This window comes from Lepus europaeus, chromosome 14 (assembly GCF_033115175.1).
Source record: "Lepus europaeus isolate LE1 chromosome 14, mLepTim1.pri, whole genome shotgun sequence".
Taxonomy (NCBI): domain Eukaryota; kingdom Metazoa; phylum Chordata; class Mammalia; order Lagomorpha; family Leporidae; genus Lepus; species Lepus europaeus.
The window spans coordinates 91,180,743-91,199,981 of NC_084840.1; the positions used below are offsets into that span (position 1 = coordinate 91,180,743).

At 52.8% G+C, this 19,239-nt stretch overlaps 1 protein-coding gene across 4 annotated transcripts in view; it reads left to right on the forward strand.

Moving 5' to 3' along the window:
• SVIL (supervillin) overlaps window positions 1-19,239 on the forward strand; it is a 198,475-nt gene that overhangs the window by 25,062 nt on the left and 154,174 nt on the right. For all 4 annotated transcript variants that reach the window (XM_062211118.1, XM_062211119.1, XM_062211120.1 and 1 more), the window contains exon 2: window positions 5,404-5,503. The gene's annotated coding sequence lies outside the window, so the exon portion shown is untranslated. The remainder of the gene's footprint in view (window positions 1-5,403; window positions 5,504-19,239) is intronic.

The following is a 19,239-nucleotide window of genomic DNA, read 5'->3' on the forward strand; positions in this document are numbered from 1 at the left end:
ACCCTCCCTCCCTGGCTTGAACCCTGGCTTGGCTCTCACGTTAAATGGCTGAACTGTGTCTCAGTTTCCTGCCCTGTGGAATGGGAATGAGGGAAGTTACTGCCTCACAGGCTTGCTATGAGGATCCAACGGGCCAGCACATGATAAGCAGGGAGCCTGGAGCTGTGTGCTCTGTCAGCCTGGGTGATCATTCAGCCAAGACCATAGGGGTCAGGAACATCTACCCTGGAGCCGTTATCAGGAAGACGAGTGGCCGAGGGGGCTGCCTTCTGAAGTCTCGCCTTCACAAGAAAACCAAATTCCTGGTCGGGGTTTCCCGTGGATAGGAGCAGGCGTCATCAGGGTTCACAGCAAGTCGGAAGCTGTTCTGCTATGTGTGCGGAGGGAGGAAGAATAGCGAGGGGACATGTCGGGGGCATTTGTGTGTGCCAGGCTCTGGGCTGTCTGCTTGGTGCTGGTATCTCATTGTTAGGCTTCACAACAGTCACAGACATGGCATATGATGAGAAAAACTGCAGGATTTTAATAAACTTTTTGCATCTTAGTAAACTTAACTTTTAGTTCTCTGTTTCCATGAAATATTCAAGTCCCCTTGTAAGGCTCCTAATGTTAGCTGTTTGATTCATTCTCTGCCCATTTTTACAGAAGAGTAGAGAGATTTGGAGAGTCCGGATTCCTGAGCCCACCTGCAGATGGGGCTGGGGTGGGGGGCAGGATGGGGGAACCATTGCGGTGCTTGGCTTGCCCTGGGCCTTAGGGTGGCTAGGCATAGTCGGGATAGCACTACTGCTCCATCTCTGCCAACCCATCTTCTCTTCTGGTTGATGGTTGGTGGTTGATGGTGATGGTTGGTGGTTGGTGGTTGGTGGTTGATGGTGATGGTGATGGTTGGTGGTGATGGGTGATGGTCGATAGTTGGTGGTGATGGGTGATGGTGGAGATGGTTGATGGTGATGGTCGATGGTTGGTGGTGATGGCTGATGGTGATGGTTGATGGTGGTGATGGCTGATGGTGATGGTTGATGGTTGGTGGTGATGGTTGGTGGTTGATGGTGATGGTGATGGTTGGTGGTTGATGGTGATGGTGGAGATAGTTGATGGTGATGGTTGATGGTTGATGGTTATGGCTGATGGTGATGGGTGATGGTTGGTGGTTGGTGCTAGGTTGAGGAGTGCATTCTCTTTCCTAGGTGGTTGTAATGTTGACAAATGTCTGCTTCTAAGGCAGTTGGCCAAAAATGAGGAGGCTAAGTCATGCTTTTGTGTTTCTTGTGTGATGATGAAGCTCCCTGCATGAAAAGCGTGTCTGCAGCTTAGCAGACAGAGGGTGGTGGTCCCTGGGCCAAGGGAGCACGGGCTGGGACTCCCCTGGTCTTCCACTTGCAGTTGCTGATTGCCTGACACCCTTTCCACTACTCCCTGTTTTCATTCCAAGGAAGAGGAAGGGAGCAAGGCAGGCAGTGTAGCTCCCGTGCTTAGCAGGAGCCTCAGCTATTTACAGGGTGATGGTGAGCTCATGTTTCTCCTTGTTCTGAGACGATGGTGCAAAGATCATTCAAGCTGCACCTGCTACAGAGCCAGGCAGGTACTCCATGATGCTCGCGTGCAGCCTCCGGTGGCTGGGACCCTGGCTGTCCTTGTGAGAGATAAGCACATCTGACAAGATAATCTTGGCCATGACCTGGGACACAAGATTAGTTAACAAACTGAATTGTAAATGGTTCATTGTTTTGGCCACAAAAGTCCCTGCTGAATGAATCTTTCAGACTTTTTTGTTGTTCCACAGATTTTTAACTTCTCCCCATCAATTCTTTAGATTCCTAGTACTATTGCAGATTGAAAAGCCAAAGAAAAAAAGTAACATCTTTCTACTCTTGAATGCTGTAATTTTATTCCATGGGGAAAATATCCTTTCACCCTTCTTACTCTTCTGAAGGAAATGTTCCACTGAATAATTGATGCTTCTAAAATGAAGCCTTGTCTTTTTATGAGCCTAGAATAGCTTTCTTTCATTATCCAAATGAGTGTTCCGCAGCCCCGAATATTAACTGTTTCCATAGAGTAAACATTTGAACACAAGGAAGCCTGCCAAGTTGATTGTCCTCAGGTGAAGTTCAGACTATGCTTATGCTTTGGACCGAAGCACAGAGAAAGGCAGAGGAGCGGACAGAGCCCAGTATGCAAATCAACAAGGCTACACGCAGCTGGGAGGGTTTCCCTGAGGTTCTGTTCACAGAAAACAGCAGGTCCACACCGGAAGTCGGCTCCGGCATTGAGGACTGCAAATGCATGCTGGTTTTGCCCCTCTGCGGTGAACTGAGACCCTTGCAGTCCTGTGTGATCTTGGTAACCTTGATGTTTAGTATGTATCCACTCACATGTGAAGGGCGTCATTGCTGATGACAGGGGGCCAGTGTGAAAGATGGTGGCCCCTTCTGAGGTTCCTGCTTCTAACATGTACCCCGGGCTCCAAACGATGCAGATGCCTCGCACGGTACTGACTTCTGCTCTCAAGAATTCGTTCCGAAGAGTCTGCAGCAGGCCAGTGTTACCCGAGGATGATTAAGCCCAGAAAAAAGACCATTGAGTGTGCATCCACTCACAGGGACCAGGATTTTGGAAGAAAATGAAAAAAAAAAAAAGGCTTTGGGGTTTTGTCTTTTAAAAATCATCCAAGGGGCCAGCATTGTGGTGCAGCCCGTAAAGCTGCCACTTGTAGTGCAGGCATCCTATGTGGGCTCTGGTTCGAGTCCCGGGTGCTCCACTGCCGATCCAGCTCCCTGCTAATGGACTGAGAAAAGCAGTAGAAGATGGCTCAAGTGTTTGGGTTCCTGCACCCACGTGGGAGACCCAGAAGAAGCCCCTGGCTCCTGGATTCAGACTGACTCAGTCCTGGTCATTGTGCCCACTGTTCCAGTGGATGGAAGCGCTCTCTCTCGCTCTCTCTCTCTCTCTCTGTCCCTCCCTCTCTCTGTAACTCTGACTTTCAAATAAATTAACTTAAAATCATCTGAAAATTATGAAAAGAAGAGTTTTTTCCAAAGCTTATATTTAAGAAAGTTTAGCTGATAAAAGTGACCATATCTGGCCAGCGCCGTGGCTCAATAGGCTAATCCTCCGCCTTGTGGCGCCGGCACACCGGGTTCTAGTCCCGGTCAGGGTACCGGATTCTGTCCCAGTTGCCCCTCTTCCAGTCCAGCTCTCTGCTGTGGCCAAGAAGAACAGTGGAGGATGGCCCAAGTGCTTGGGCCCTGCACCCCATGGGAGACCAGAAAAGCACCTGGCTCCCAGCTTCGGATCAGTGCAGTGCGCCGGCCGCAGCGCGCTGGCCAGAGCAGCCATTGAAGGGTGAACCAACAGAAAAGGATGACCTGTCTCTCTGTCTCCTTCTCTCTCACTGTCCACTCTGCCTGTCAAAAAAAAAAAAAAAAGAAAGAAAAGAAAAGAAAAAAGTGACCATTTCTGGCTCTTAGAATGGGTAATACCAAAATCAATATTGATTGGGGCCAGCATTGTGGTGCAGTGGGTTAAGCCACCGCCTACAAAGCCAGCATCCCATATCTGAGCACTGGTTCAAATCACAGCTGCTCCACTTCCTGTCCAGCTCCCTGCTAATGCACCTGGGAAGATGACCCAAGTGATTGGTCCCTTGCTACCCACATGGGAGACCCAGGTGGAGTTTCTGGTTCCTGGCTTTGGCGGGGACCAGCCCCAGCTATTGTGACCATGTAGGGAGTGAACTACCTGATGGAAGATCTCTCTCTCTCTCTCCCCTTCTCTCTGTCTCTCTCTCACTGTCATGCTGCCTTTCAAATAAATGACTCCTGGGGCTGGTGTTGTGGTATAATGTGTTAAGCCACTGCCTGTAGTGCCTGCATCCCATATAGGTGCTGGTTTGTGTCCTGGCTGCTCCACTTCCTATCCAACTCCCTGCTAAGGTGATCTGGGAAAGCAGTGGAGGATGACCCAAGTCCTTGGGCCCCTGCAACCACGTGGGAAACCTGGAAGAAGCTCCTGGCTTCGGCCTGACCCAGCCCTGATCATTGAGACCATCTGGGGAGTGAACCAGCAGATGGAAGATCAATCTCTCTCTCTCTCTCTCTCTCTCTTCCTCTCTGTCTCTGAAACTGCCTTTCAAATAAATAAAGTAAATAAAAAAAATCCTTTTTTTTAAACAATGCTGATTGTTTCTGAGAGGTGTAAAGATTTTGGACAGAAGTAGATGGCTGTGGTACTCTTTCTGTCCCACATCCTGCAGATGGCCAGTGTTCTGAAAATATTTGAGGCCTTAGTCATTTTCCTTTGGAGCCTTTAGGTCCTTTCATATTGACATGGTTTTTGGGAGCCCTATCTTGTCGCCAGCTTTTTCTCTTCAACGATCGTTTCCCCATCAAACTGTTCAGTCCTCCCTTGCCACTGGGGAGATCCTCCTGTGCCGAGCTGTGCCGAGCTGCGCATCTTTCAGTCCGTAAGCTCTTGGTCTCTACTGTAAACAGGAAGAAACAAGCTAAGGCAGAGGGCCTGGCTGGGAGGAGCTGGCAAAGGAGCAAAGGAAAATTGCGAGAGCATTGCTGTTTGCACTTGCCAGGCGGGGCGAATCCCATCCTGGGAGCCTGGTGTTCCGCGGCGAAGGAAGCAGGAGGCAGGGCCCTGGCGGGGAGCCGGCTCCCCCTGGCACCTGGGGCTGCTGGAACATCTCCCCCCACAGAGTGTGGTCACCTGGGGAGGCTGTGATCTTTGATCCCAAAGGTGCATGGGTCAGAGCTGCAGTCTGGACCAGGGCACAAAGTAATCCTCCGTCCCCAGGAGTCGATGTGGCCACAGAGGGAATCAGCTAATGCCACATCATGAAAAGTCACAGCCCTTAGCGTTTGTATTCGAGATCCTGGAAGTCTTCAGTGTGCTCTTGGGGGAGCATCATTGCGCATCATTTTTTTTTCCCCTCCCAAGCAATCAGATTGGGTTCCTGTTACCCAGCTAAAGTCGGCAGCTACCCCTTCTTCCTGGGTAATGGCACAGCTTGCCCTGCAGCTGTGGGGAAGCGATGGGCAATGTTTGCTTCACGGAGCTTGGCACGCAGTGCCGAGGGGCTGAGGGGGCCAGGCAGGGAGCCCCGTGCTGCTGGAATTGGGGTAACTTGGCTGCTCACTAGGATGTCCCCGGCGAAGCCGCGGTAAAGTGGATTTTAGGCTTGATTTTCATGACCAAGTAGCGGGGTTGGGGGGGCGGGGAGGGGGAGGCATTCTAGAAATGGTGCCTGGATTTCGGATTCCTCCACACTAGGTCACAGGCGAAGGAAGCAGGGATATGAATAAGGCACAAGGGAGCTTAAGCTCAGCCCAGCTCCTTCTGTCCACGAACTCGGTGTATGTGTGAGTCATTTTGTGAACTCTTTTCCCCTAGATTCCAGCTGCATCAGAGACTGATTATTTCCTCACACCGCTGGGGAGAGGCCCACGCGGGATGGTGAATTCTCTCTGAGTCTCCACTAGCAGAACAGAAGGTAATTATTGTTGAATTCCGAATGTGTGGAGCTACAATAGCAGCCGACAAAAGGCCGAGGGTTTGGATATTTTCTCTTACAAAATATAACTGGAATCCTTCCGATTTAGTTATATGCAATATTTCTTAAAAACACAAAACATAGCATCTTCTTTTTTTAAGATTTATTTGAGAGGCAGAGTTACAGAGAGAGAGAGAGAGAGAGAGAGAGAGAAGGGTCTTCCATCCACTGGTTCACTCCCCAAATGGCCACAACAGCTGGAACTGGGGTGACCTGAAACCAGGAGCCAGGAGCTTCTTCCAGGTCTCCCATGCAGGTGCAGGGGCCCAAGGACTTGGGCCATCTTCTACTGCTTTCCCAGGCCATAGCAGAGAGCTGGATCAGAAGTGGAACAGCTGGAACTTGAACCAGCACCCATATGGGCTGCTGATGCCACAGGGAGAGGCTTAACCTGCTATGCCACAGTGCCGGCCTTGCCTATTCTTGTTAAATAAACTTTCATGAGGTGGGCATGTGCCTAGTCCTTAAGATGCTGGCTGGGTCACCTCCATCCCATGTCAAGAGTGCCTGGCTTCAGTGCCCGGCTCTGCTCCTGACTCCAGCTTCCTGCTAACGCTGACCCTGGCGGGCAGTGGCAAGGGCTCCAGCAGCTGGGTTATGACACCTGCATCAGAGACCTGGGTGGAGTTCCAGGTTCATGCTGTCACACCCCAGCTGTGGTGGGCATCTTGGGGGGTCAACCAGCAGATGGGAGCTGTCTCTCTCTCTCTGAAACAGACAAGTGAATAAAACTCAGCTTCCACAGGTGGGTGTGCCTCCCACAGGGGGTCACCTGCGAGGAGGCTTACTCCGTCTCTCCTCTGTCATCCCCTGGCGTGTCTGTCGTGTCCCTCCGGGCGGTGTCCACATTTAGAGAGAAGGTGGAACAGCTGTGGAATGACAGCTACATGTGGGGACTCATTTATTTGCACCACCCACAAATTGATGAAACTCAATAACCAGTGCCCCTCCCCAACCCGGCTCCAGCTCACGGAAGCCCCTGGGCTGCTGATGGCACCACCTCCCCAAGGCCAGTTCTATCCTTGGCTGGGTGCTGCCCAGGCCCGGAGCCGCCCACCTGCGCTCCCTCAGCTCTTCCTGTGCTTCCCTGGGCGCTCACCCAAAGCTGAACCCACTCTTGGTGCACCGTGGGGCCCCAGCAGGCTGTCTTCCCAAACCTGGGCACCATGTGTGTCCTGGGGACACTCACAGTTCCTGTTTTCCATTTCTCAGAACGTATCACTCTCTTTTGCTCCTGTTCCTTAAGTGGCTCTGCCTGATGATTGGATTTGTAGTTAAAAGAAACTGTATTGGGGCCAGTGTAGCTGGTAAAGCCTCTGCCTACAGTCCCGGTATCCCAGGTGGGCGCCAGTTCCAGTCCTGGTTGCTCCATTTCTGATACAGCTCTCTGCTGTGGCTTGGGAAAGCAGTGGAAGATGGCCCAGGTCCTTGGGCCCCTGCACTCATGTGGGAAACCTGGAAGAAGCTCCTGGCTCCTGGCTTTAGATTGGCACAGCTCCAGCCGTTGCGGCCATCTGGGGAGTGAACCAGCGGATGGAAGACCTCTCTCTCTCTCTCTCTCTCTCTCTCTCTCTGCCTGTCCTCTCTCTGTGTAACTCTGACTTTCAAATAAATAAATTAATTAAAAAAAAAAAAAACGTATTTGGGGACTGGTGTCGTGGCATAAGCAGGTGAAGCCGCCACTTGTGATGCCGGCATCCCATATGGATGCTGGTTTCAATCCCGGCCGCTCCACTTCTAGTCCAGCTCCCTGATGGTGCAGCTGGGAAAGCAGCAGAAGATGGCCCAAATACCTGAGCCCCTGCCTCCCATGTAGGAGACCCAGCCCTGGCCACTGCTGCCATCTTGAGGTGTGAACCATCAGATGAAAGATCTCTTGCTTTTTCTGTAGCTATAGCTCTGACTTTCAAATACATAAAATCGTAAAAAAAAAACCCACCTCATTTATTTATGTATAAATAATTTTTAAAAAGATTTATTTATTTACTTGAAAGATGGAGTGATAGAGAGAAGGAGAGCAGAGAATGAAATCTTTTATCTACATATTTATTCCCAGTATGACCACAATGAATGGCCGGACCTGGTCCAGACCGAAGCCAGGAGCCTGGAGCTCCATCCACGTCTCCACGTGGGTGGCAGTGGCCGAAGCATTTGGGCCATTCTCTACTGCCTTCCCAGGTGCACTAACAGGGAGCTGGATTAGAAGTGGAGCAGCTGGGACTCAAACTGGCACTGTGATATGGGACACTGGCATTGTAGGTGGCAGCTTAGCTGACTATGCCACAACACCAGCCCCAAGGAAACATATATATTTTAAAAAGATGCTTTTTCAAATTTGTTTGAAAGGCAGAGGACAGAGACAGAGAGCTGCCATCCATTGGTTCATTCTTCAAATGCGTGCAGCTCAGTCCAGGTCTGTGTGGGTGGCCGGAGCCATCACCTGCCGGGCAGGGTGTGTTTTAGCAAGAAGCTGCCGTCGGACGCAGAGCCAGGACTGGAATCCCAGCGCCCTGATACAGGATGTGGGCATCCTACACAGAGAGCCCAGGCTGCTGCTCCCAACGCCTGCCCTGGGGTGACATTCATGAAACCCTGTTTCCTGAATGGCTCAGAGCCAGGGTGACTCCACGCACCTGCTGCACCTCCTGGGCGCAGTGCACCTCAGCGGGCTCAGCGGGTGGCCGGAGGGGGAGGCCAGAGGGGCAGTGAGCGTGTGAGTGAGCAGGGGCAGCGAGCACGGAGACAGCGCGTCCAGTCTGCCTGGAGTACGGGTGTGTGCTCTGCTGAGCTGGGAGGGAGAAGTCACTGTGAGTCGATTATAAACCTGACTGTTAGGAGGCTGTGAACGTAACCTTTGAACCCCGCTGCTCTGCCACCCTTGAACTCTGGTGTCGGTCTCCCACGCCCAGCCTCCCACAGAGCACTCTGGGCGCTGGCAGGAGACAGTCACTAAGCAGGTGCTAAGCAGCGCCCAGGGCCCAAGTGCCCTGTGGCTGTCCCTCTGGTGTCACCCACTGGAGTCTGCCAAAGTGCATGTGAGGGTCACCAGCCTCTCTGATTCCAAGAAGAAGCTTCTCTTCCTTTTTAAAAATAAACCTGCATTTTATTTATTTATTTATTTATTTTTAAAGAGTTATTTATTTATTTGAAAGTCAGAGTTACACAGATAGAGGAGAGGCAGAGAGAGAGAGAGAGAGAGAGAGAGAGAGATCTTCCATCTGCTGGTTCACTCCCCAGATGGCCACAATGGCCGGAGCTGTACCAAACAAAAGCCAGGAGCCAGGAGCTTCTTCCAGGTCTCCCACGTGGGTGCAGGGGCCCAAGGACTTGGGCCACCTTCCACTGCTTTCCCAGGCCATAGTAGAGAGCTGGATCAGAAGTGGGGCAGCCAGGACTCGAACTGGTGCCTATATGGGATGCCCGCACTGCAGGTGGCGGCTTTACCCACCATGCCACAGTGCAGGTCCCAAAATAAACCTACATTTTAAAATTCCATTGGTCTAGAAGCTTTTTACTTATTGATTTACTTGAAAGGCGCGGTGGGGGGAGGGGAAGAGACAGAGTGAGAGAGCTTTTCCATCTGCGCCACCCCCCCCCCCCCCAAATGCCCACAACAGCCAGCAACTCCATCCAGGTCCCCCATGTAGGTGGCAGGGACCCAAGCACTTGGGCCATCATCTGCTGCCTTCCCAGGTGCACCAGCAGGAAGCTGGATCAGGAGCAGAGGAGCCGGGACCCAAACAGGCATTCAGATATGGGATGCCGGGGTCCTAAAAAGCTAAGCACGCCCCCTCCACCCCCTGCTGCACACCCCTGCCCCTTCTTGCTCAGTGTCACTGTCCTGGGTTTGTGCCCTCAGTGTGGCTCCTTCTATCAGTTGTGTGTGGATCTCTGGAGTGCACGCCACAGGGGGAGAAGGTTTGCCATTGGTTTGCTGCTTCGTGCCAGGCACCACTGAGGCAGGGTCTGGTGCCCTGCATGCTTCTACCTAAGGAGGTAGCAGGGACCGTGGTCGCGCTCAGCCTGTCTGCCGCTCCGGGCAGCCGAGCATCTCACCAACAAGGTGCGAGCGGGAGCGGGAGCCGGGAGCCAGCACCTGTGCCCATCCAGCGCCCTTTCCCTTGCCGTGTGCACCAGTCCCTCCGGGTCACCGAGGGTGTGGGGCTGGGGAGCATCCGTCGTCACAGCCTGGCGTCCCCTGCGGTCAGGTGGCAGAGGAAGTGTGCGGTGAGTCACGTGGAGGCAGAATGCATGCCCTGAGCTGGGCTGACAGGGGCTCTCGGCTTCCCTCCCTCATGCCTGCCTCCATGGCAATGAATGGGTGAGACAAGGAGCCCACAGCACACCCATGTGCATGTTGGGATCTACCCTCCCAGTGATCTGATAGCATCTAATAGTGCCCTGAGGGGAGGGTTCTGGTTCCTGGCTTCCCTTCCCAGGAGATCCTCAGGCCAAGGCAGGCATCCCCACTCCTCTCTCCTGAGCGCCTTTAGCAGGAAAGGATACTTCTGTTGCCTTCTCATCAGCGGATAAATCATTTCAGATGATCAGTGATGAAGCCGTGAATTGATCCTCCTCCTCCTCCTCCTCCATGCCTGCCCCTCCCTCCCACACCCTCCCGTTTTCAGCAGCGGCTGTGGCTTTGCAGGTCAGGCGTGGGTGGCCAGAGCCTCCCCGTTGGCCATGCAAAGTGCTGTGTCACGTGGCTGCCGCCCACTCACCTGCCCTGCCTCTCCCACCGCCCTGAACTCTGTCACCCTTCTCACATGCATCCCGCACACCTCTTCCAGCCCGAGTCTTTGGCTCCATGCCCGGGGCTCAAATCCAGCGTCAAGCCCAGCAGGGGGCGGGGTCTTTCTTCTGGAGGCTCCTGTCCTCTGACCCCCACCTGCGTATGACGACACTAGTCACGAGCCTCGGGATCAGCTTTCTGCAAATACCAGGCTCGGGCTGCACCTCGGGGCCTTAAATGCTGCTGCTTCTGCCTCTCCTCTCCACCGGCCGCCAGGATGCCATTCAGGTGCCTCTGCCCGAGAACCGAGGGTAGCGTCAGGTGCACCTGTTGTAAGGAGTACATCCGGTGGATAAAACTCCCATGAAGGGACTTCAAAAAGTCTGTGGGGAAAAAAATGGGATAGAAAACGCAAGTTGGTGCAAAAGCAGAAATTGAAATCCATGCATTTTTTTTTCCCCACAACACGAGTTTCCCTTGAACTTCCGGAGATCCATTGTAGGCCAGCACCTGCCAGCCTGTTTGTGATGCTGCCGGTCTCGGTGATGGGTGGGGCTGGATCCCGGCCTCCAGCGTCGCCCCAGATGTTTTCCAAAGTGGCCGTTGCTGTGCTTTTTTTGGTCATTTTGCTCCCAAAATGTTTCATAAAGAAAACCCCACCCCACCATGCAGGGGGACACAGAGCGTGCAGAAGGAAGTTCCCTCTGTGGCTTCAGCCATGGTTTCCAGGCTCTGTTCACCTCACAGGGCCCCTCTGTGTGCGTTTAACTCTGCAGGGGAGCAGCCTTGGCCCTGCTGTGCAGCCAGGCTGCAAGAACATGATGCTGGGAGCCGTCCGTGCGCTCGGCTGAGGTTAGCACACTCTTGTCCGAGGGGAGGAGGAAGAGTCGCTCTCAGCTCACACAGCGAGGAAGGCACCGGGGCCTCCACAGGCGTCTTCCAGCGCCACTTCCCTCTCAGGACAAGCACCACTTCCCTACGCTCACCGCTAGTTTGCCGCGATGCCTGCCGGGCCGTCTTCCTCTAGCATCTTGACCTCCTCCAACGTCCAACCCACGCAGGAGATTCTCGCCCCGCTGGGCAGTCCCTGGCCCCACTGCTGGCATCTCAGGGCAGCCAGGCTGCTTGGCCCTTGGACGTCTTCCTGGGTGAGCGTGCTGGGCTCTGTGTGGCGAAGGCACGGCCCGAAGGTGCAGTGGGTGGGAGGAAGAGCCTCAGACCTGGGACAGCTCCAGGAGCCTGCACCCGAGTGCAGGAAGCAGTGCCCGCGTGGGAGGACTGTCCTTTACTCCCTCCCTCTGACAGTCAGCTGATGTGACGGTGTCCTGGGTGTCCCTGGGAGTGGCCCTGCCAACGCCCAGAGCTGGGCCAGGCCTGGAAGCCCGATCGGGGAGTGGGAGGGAGTGCGTCTTTATGGCCTCTGTGTTCTGGGCAGGGGGTGGCAGCTGGGCTGAGGGCAGAGAGGAAGGGGGAGACTGGAGAGGGAGGACATGGGGCAGCGGGGACGCTCACCTGGGCCTTGAGTCTCTTCATGTGGGATTTTCCACCAGTCACCGTGAAATAGCAGCTACTGACCAGGGTGCTCGTAGCCCCACGCTGTGAAGCGCTGTTGACACCGGTGCTGCCTGGCCCAGCGAACAGGTGCGTTCCCCTGACCTGGGAGAGCTCGTTGTGTTACAGAGCCACTTGCTCAGTAGAGGTGTTGACCACCACTGCCGTCTCCACGTGCCAGTCGGGAGACAAAGCTGCAGAAATCCACTCCGTGCTTGTGGCCAAATGGGCGCTCGGTCTGAGACCGGCACCTGCTGAAACATAGGCGTCTGATGCCCCACGCCAACACCCAGGTCAGAGAGGTCAGCCTGGGCCCTGTGCTACTGACCTCTCTGACCCCGCTGGGCTCAGCCAAGCCCCGGGGGAAGTTTGCCATAGACCATTGTCCAGAGTACGTCCGAAGAAACCCCTTGTGCAGTCCCGGAGACACATTAGGCTCAAAGACCCCTCTCGGAGCTGCCTGCTGTGGGCGTGAGGTCGGGGCATTTACTGAGTGTCTGTGGTTAGCAAATTTTACGGCCTCTGCTCTCAAGGGGTTTACACCACACCCACCCGCCCGTCTATCCTTCGAGCTTAAAAACAGAAGAAGGATCAGACCTGTGGATACATCGGTCACGGGGGCACAGGACAGAAAACCACAAGTCTTTGTGCAACACTTGGGCGAGAGGGCGCTGTCACTCATGAGGATGGACAAGGGAGGGAAGGGCTTGGAAGCTGGATGGTTGGGAGAAAAATCATAGGCTTTCATGCTCAGAACTGTTGAGGGCAAGAACCTGACGTGTCAGGTGGAGGAGCAGAGGCAGCACCTGCTGAGGCGCCATGAGCAGGAGCCACTCCTTGCAGGGGGCAGCACTGGCTTCTGGGAATCGTGGTGTTCCAGGGGTCCCACAGGGTCCCACGTGTGATCTGGGCTCGTTGGTCTGACTGTGCGGTGTGAGGTAAGGAGAACCAAAGATGTGGGACAGAGAGAAAGGAGAGAGAGAGAGAAACCTTCCATCTGTTGGTTTACTCCCCAAATGCCCACCACAGCCAGCACTGGACCAGGATGAAGCCAAGAGCTCCATCCAGGTCTTCCATGTGGGTGGAGCAACCTGGATAGAAACCAGGCACTGTGGTATGGGACGGGAGTGTGTCAAGTGGCGGTTTCACCCAGCGAGGCCCAGAACCCACTCCGAGTTTGTGTTATTGTAGGCCACCAAGTTTGTAGTCATTCGTCCCAGCAGGCTGCAGTAAACTCTCCAGTATGGTAGATAATATGATGGGGAATTCATGGAATATAAATGACTTGAAGGTCTTGTTTTGACAAGATCTCCACAGATTTTCCTAAGGTAATTTATGTTGTGAGTGTGAGGGCAGGAACTGTATTTCTTTGCTCTTGTATCCTGGCTGCCAAATGAATGAATCTGTTTTAACTAAATCCATGAGAAAACAAAACAGCTGCCATTGCAAATCCATTATGTATGCTAAAATGGCTGACTATTATTAGAAATGTGGAATTCAGGCCCAAGTTCTAGGCCAAGAGTGTCAGTTTTTGCTTTGTCATTCAAAAATGAGAGGCATGGGGCCTGCATTGTGGCATGGTGGGTTAAACCACCGCTTGTAATGCCAACAACCCATACCAGAGCACGGGTTCCAGTCCCAGCTGCCCAGCTCTTCATCTAGCTTCCTGCTAATGCATCTGGGAATACAGAAGACAATGGCCAAGAACCTGGGTCCCTGCTGCCCACATGGGACACCTGGATGGAGTTCCTGGCTGCAGGCTTTGGTCTAGCCCCAGCCATTGTGGCTGTTCAGGGAGTGAACCAGTGGATAGAAGATCTGTCTTTCTGTCTTTCTCTACTCTCTCTCTCTCTCTCTCTCTCGCCTCTTAAATAAATTTTTAAAAAATTAAAAAGAAATGGCATTGTCCCCAGAGGAACCCTCGCTCTAGATGGGAAGAAAGACATGCACATAGTTGATGAGGATGTGGAACCGTGTTGTTAAATAATTTAGGATGCCAAGATGAGGGAACTCGTAGCTCTGCACAGAAAATGTGGCAGAGGAGGGAAATGTTTGAACCAAATCCCAAAAGTCCAGGAGGCGCTTGGCCGTGTGCTGATCGCCTACTGAATGCCAGGCACCGTGCTGTATGCTCCTGTGCCAGCCGATGTAGACCCTGAGGCACTGATACAGTGCAGAGCCACCTGGAGTGACAGTAACAATCATTGTCTAGGAAGCCGTTGGCTTCAAAGCCATGGAGCAGAGACTGGCAAATTCTTTGTGTGTGTGTGTCAAGGCCGGATAGTAAACATTTCAGGCTCCATGGGCCGTGCAGGCTCTCTCCAGCATTCATTCAGTTCTGTGGTACCGTGATGACCATAGATAGTACAGAAATGAATCAGCCTGGTTGTGTTCCAATAAAACTTTATTGACAAAAGTCAGCAGCGAGCTAGGTCTGACCCCTTGGGCTGTGGGTTGCCGACCCCTGTGCTGGGACAGCAGTTACAGGCACCCTCCTCAGGTTTCCCGGGTGTGTTGGTGGCTGCTGAGAGTTTCAGACTGTGTTAAAGAACCTCACAGAGAAATGGCAGCGGACAGGATTAATAATGGAAATTCAGGCTGACCCAAATTCCCAGGATCTCACATCCTCACGGTTAATATTTAACAGGCCTCAGAGGACCCAGATCTAATACATCTTTAGGTCATTATGAAGGAGGCCAAAGAGAAAGCCACACTAATCCAGTCTTGGCAGAGTGTTTGACATTGCCTGGCTTGTGTGTGTGTGTTAACCCCGACATTTCTTAAGAAATGAGAAGAGAGATGATCTGTCGCGAGCCATCGGGAAGAAATAAAGCCAATAGCTGAACAGATGACCTGGGTGAAGCTGAGAGGACAAAGCCCGGAGTAAAGCCAGAAACAGCTGCTTGGTGTAAGCAGGAGGCAGCGCGCTCAGATGAGACAGAAGAATGCGTTTTGCCGTCGGGGAAGTCTGTCTTTAGTTGCTGATGTGTGGGGAAAAGTCCCTGGCTTCAGACATTTGAGAGAGGAGTCCCGCAGAGCAGAGAAGCGAGTTTGCAAACGAACGGAGGATCTTTCCAGCGGCGTTGATCCTGAGAACGAGGGTTTGCAGGAAAACAAACACCTGGAGAACCGTTCAAAGGACCTCGAAGTGCTGCTCAAGGCCAGACCGGGAAGATGTTCCAGGCTCCGAGGCTGGCCCTGCGTGACGAGAAGATGTTCAAGTCTCCTCTTGGCTGGCGACGGACAGATGAGAGAGTGGGATTACTTTGGGCAATGGATTTGTTTTTAGGAAAACTTTGCAAAAAAAAAAAAAAATTAAAAGCAGATGAGGTTTATTAAGGAGGTTTCTAGTCCGCACGGTCCCAGCTGGACTGAAATGTTTTCTGTGCAGTAGGAACCAAGGAAAAGTGGTGTCGCAGGCCCCTCAGTCTCATGTCCCCCAGGGGTGTTTCAATCTGGTTCCCCATTGCTTTGAGATCTGAGTCGAGTAGAGGGTGGCATGGAAACTGGGGGAGTGGAGAGCTTCCTGGAAGAAGTACATGTCAGCGGGCTGCAGTTACTCCAATCAAAACAATTTAAGTGTCTCCTTGTGTTTTGAATCCTGGACCCGGATCTCGCCTCGGATGGAGCAGATGTGGTTTGGGAACACAGACGGCATTCCGCAGTGTGGAAGCGCCGTCTGCTGGCTCTCCTGCCGCTGGGCCTCCCTCTGATGGACAGCCGTCAGTCCGGGTCCAGGGTGCACCTGCACTTGTGTTGTTCGTGGCCCCTTTTCTCGCTGAGATGCAGCTCCGGCAAACTCACCCGGCTTCCTCAGCCCGGAAGTCAATTTTAGGGATGCTGAAGAATATGATTGGCAGGTGGATGAATGCTTTGATATGGATTTTGCCAAACACACTGTGTTTACATTAAGGGCTTGAACATGCAAACCGATAAAAGATTCTTAATCATTTTGCTCCTCGTGTCTGTTGGACAAAGCTTTTTATTTTTTTACCATGGAAATATGGAAAAAATATCTCCCTGCTGCCATCTTTCTGTTTTAGCAAAGAAAGGGTTTAAGTCCAGGAAACCTTCAAAGCGTTGTTGGTATAGTGTGTAAAGCTAAGAAGCTTCCGTTGGTTTTCCTGGAGATCCTTGTCCCCTGAGAAGGTTACCAAGGGGAGTATGGTTTCTCGCAGGGATCCTGAGTGAGATCAGTGGCCTGCTTTCTAGGGACGCGTCGCCAGATTAATATCTAAAGTGGTTCCGAGTCAGCCATTTCCATTGCAAAACTCTGCAAGTCGTTCAAGTTCAGGGCTCTCTGGGTCTTTGCTGTGTCTGAAATCGCACTGTTGACTCCCTCATTGCAGCACGATCCACGAGAGCCGTGTGCAGCCACGCCGATGGCTGCTGCCACTCCAGCTGACTCTGCCATCTCTGTCGATGGCACCCCTAGCTCCCCACTGCCCAGTCTGGCCACTCCCACCACGCTGCACCTCCACCCAGGCCCGGGGCCACCATGTCCAGCCAGCTCCTGGCTAGCTCCCCCCTTCCTCTTGTCCAGCTCCCCATGCACATGTCCCCCAGAGCCAGCCTTGCTCACTATCTTTGCAACACAATCACAATTGTGGCCTTGCCTTGGGGCTGCCCAACAGGGGCTTCCGGTAGCTGTTCCAATAACACCTCACGCCCTGCAGGTTGCACGCCAGCCCCCTTCCTCTGTTTATCCAGTGCGTCGGGGCTGTCAGAGACACCAAGCCACTGCCTGTACATTCCAGGCCCCTCAGTCTCCTCTTACCCTGCTTTCCCTCGCCGCTCTGATGAGCTGACCCTGGTCTGCCTGTCGGTCTGCTCCCTGATTGATAGCCACGTCACGTGCACCTGCCAGACATGCGCGGCCTGAGGCAGACTCCTTGCAGCCCCAGTGCCCAGAGCAGCACTCAGCCCAGGAGCATTCCAGCCTGCTGGGGCAGGGACAGGCTCCTGCTGTTGTCAGTGTGGGCATGGAGACCAGATCCCAGCGCTGTCCCGGCCTCCTGTCCCGGGAGGTTGTGGCGTTTGACAGTCAAGGTGTATCTGGGGTTTATTTCTCGCCTGACCATCTTGGTTTGGTCCCGGTGTCACGGCACTTCCGGATCACAGTGCCTGGATGTGTTGGTGATGCAGGTGTTTTGCCTGTGTAGACAGAGCTGGATCGGATCTGTAGATACCTACTGAGTGCCTTTCTTTCCTCAGTGGGTAATGAAGATGAGGGTGAAGAGCCACAGACTCATCTATTTTAATACAAGAGCACTCTCTTAATTGAGCACTTGGAGGGGTTACTTTTCAGAAATGCTACATGGCTAATGGAGCTTTCTTTCCTACAAACAAGCAAAACCAGTAATCTTCCTCTAAATATCCCAGGGTTGAGAATTTGGGGGTGGGTGTTAGTGGAGGAAGTTGGATGCATGGTTTGTGGAACCTTCTGGAAGACGACAGTAGCCTGATTCCACTGATACAGTTTTGTTGGCATACTTGCTGTGAACTGCGTTTAACAAGCAGGTTTATCAGTGTATCATTCACGTGTAGTAAAGCTCCCCCGTTTTTGTGCACAGCCATGTTCTCCTGAGAGCAGGCAGGAAGTCCCTCCCCTCAGCCACACCCCACGCCCCCGACTCTGTTCTCTGTCCATTCAGTTCTGTCTTTTCCAGGGTGTTCCTTACCTGGAATTGCACAGTACGTAGCACTTTGAGTCTGATTTCTGGCGCTTAGCCTGATGCTCCTGGATCCATCCTGTTTGTTGAGTGTCGCTCTTGGCTGGTTCCTTTTTATCGCTGCATAGTATAAGAGTTTGCTTCTCTGCCTGTTAAAGGACTTTTAGTTGCTTTCCAGTTTAAAGCAATTATAACCCCTCTAACATCGATGCACAGATTTTTATGAAAACATATGTTTTTATCCCCCCCCCCCAAGGTGAATACCTAGGTTGGAGGGGGATTGCCAGTTCATATGGTAAGAATATGTGGAATTTTATTAAAACACAGAACCCCAACCGGCCCAGCTGTTCTCCCAAGTGGCTGCCATTTTGAATTCCCGCCAGCACAGCGTGAGAGTCTGGGAGCAGCCCCCAGGGCTTTTCCTCCTTGAAGTGGGGTCTCAGGGTCCCTTCCACTGGGACCTGTCACTTGGCTTCAGTTCTTTCAACTTCTGTGGTTGCCTGAGTTTGCCCCTCCCTGCACATAATCATTTGTCACAGCAGGTGCGTCTGTTCCACCTGGGTAGGGTGAACCAATGTTCCCTGCGCTCACAGGACCCGATGCCTTCAGTGGGGCATGGGTGTGGCTGCTCCAGGCACCCAGGCCATCTGCACCAGGGAACAGAGCCCTCCTGCAGGTTCTAGGGAGAGATCCTCTTGTTCCCTCTGGGCAGATAAGTTCCAGCAGGCATGGGAGGTACACTTGTGTTTCATTCTCACACTAATGAAGATGCATTTTGCCCTGGACAGAAAAGTCAGAAGCAAATCTCTGGTTGTTAGGAGACACATAGGGAGATACTGACTGTGAAGTGTGTAGATTTTTCTGGAAAAGTCTCTATCTCTTTGAAAGTTTTTACATTATTTTTGCAATTAGTGGAGTAGTGTAGCATAGAGGTTTTTATATTATAATTTTTTTTATTTTACTTCATTTAAATGCAGAAAGACGAGAGAGGGAGAGAGAGATAGAGGGGAAATCTTTAATCTACTGGTTCACTCCACAAATGGCCACAATGACCAGAGCTGGACCATCCTGAAACCAGGAGGAGTCCTGAACTCCATCCAGGTCTCCCGTGTGGGTGTCAGGGGCCCAGGTACCTGAGCCGTCACCTGCTGCTTCCCAGGCACATTAGCAGGAAGCTGGATCCGAAGCAGAGGAGCCAGGACTTCAACCAGGCACTCTGATAAAGGATGTGGGTGTCCCAAGTGCCCACTTAACCACTCTGCCAGGTGCCCACCCCAACATGGTGGTTGAAGGAAGAACTCTGGAGCCTAACTCTGCTAGGAGCCACCTGTGTGACCTTCCTAGGCCTCAGGTTCCTCACCTGTACATTGGTGGAGAATGACAGTGCCCTGTGGGGGTGATCGGCGGTTGATGCGTCTACAATCCCTGGAACAGAGCCTGGTAAACATTGCCTTCCATCTGAGTCACACAGCCTCCTGCCCCCTCCCAGCCCCTTCTCTGAAAGCGTGTGTGTTTTCCTGTGTCCGTCCCATTGATGGTTAGAGACGAGGCACCTGTTCTTTTTAAAGATTTTATTCATTTATTTGAGAGGTAGAGTTACAGACAGTGAGAGGGAGAGGCAGAGAGAGAGGTCTTCCGTCCATTGGTTCACTCCCCAATGGCCACAATGGCTGGAGCTGCGCCTATCCGAAGCCAGGAGCCGGGAGCTTCTTCCGGGTCTC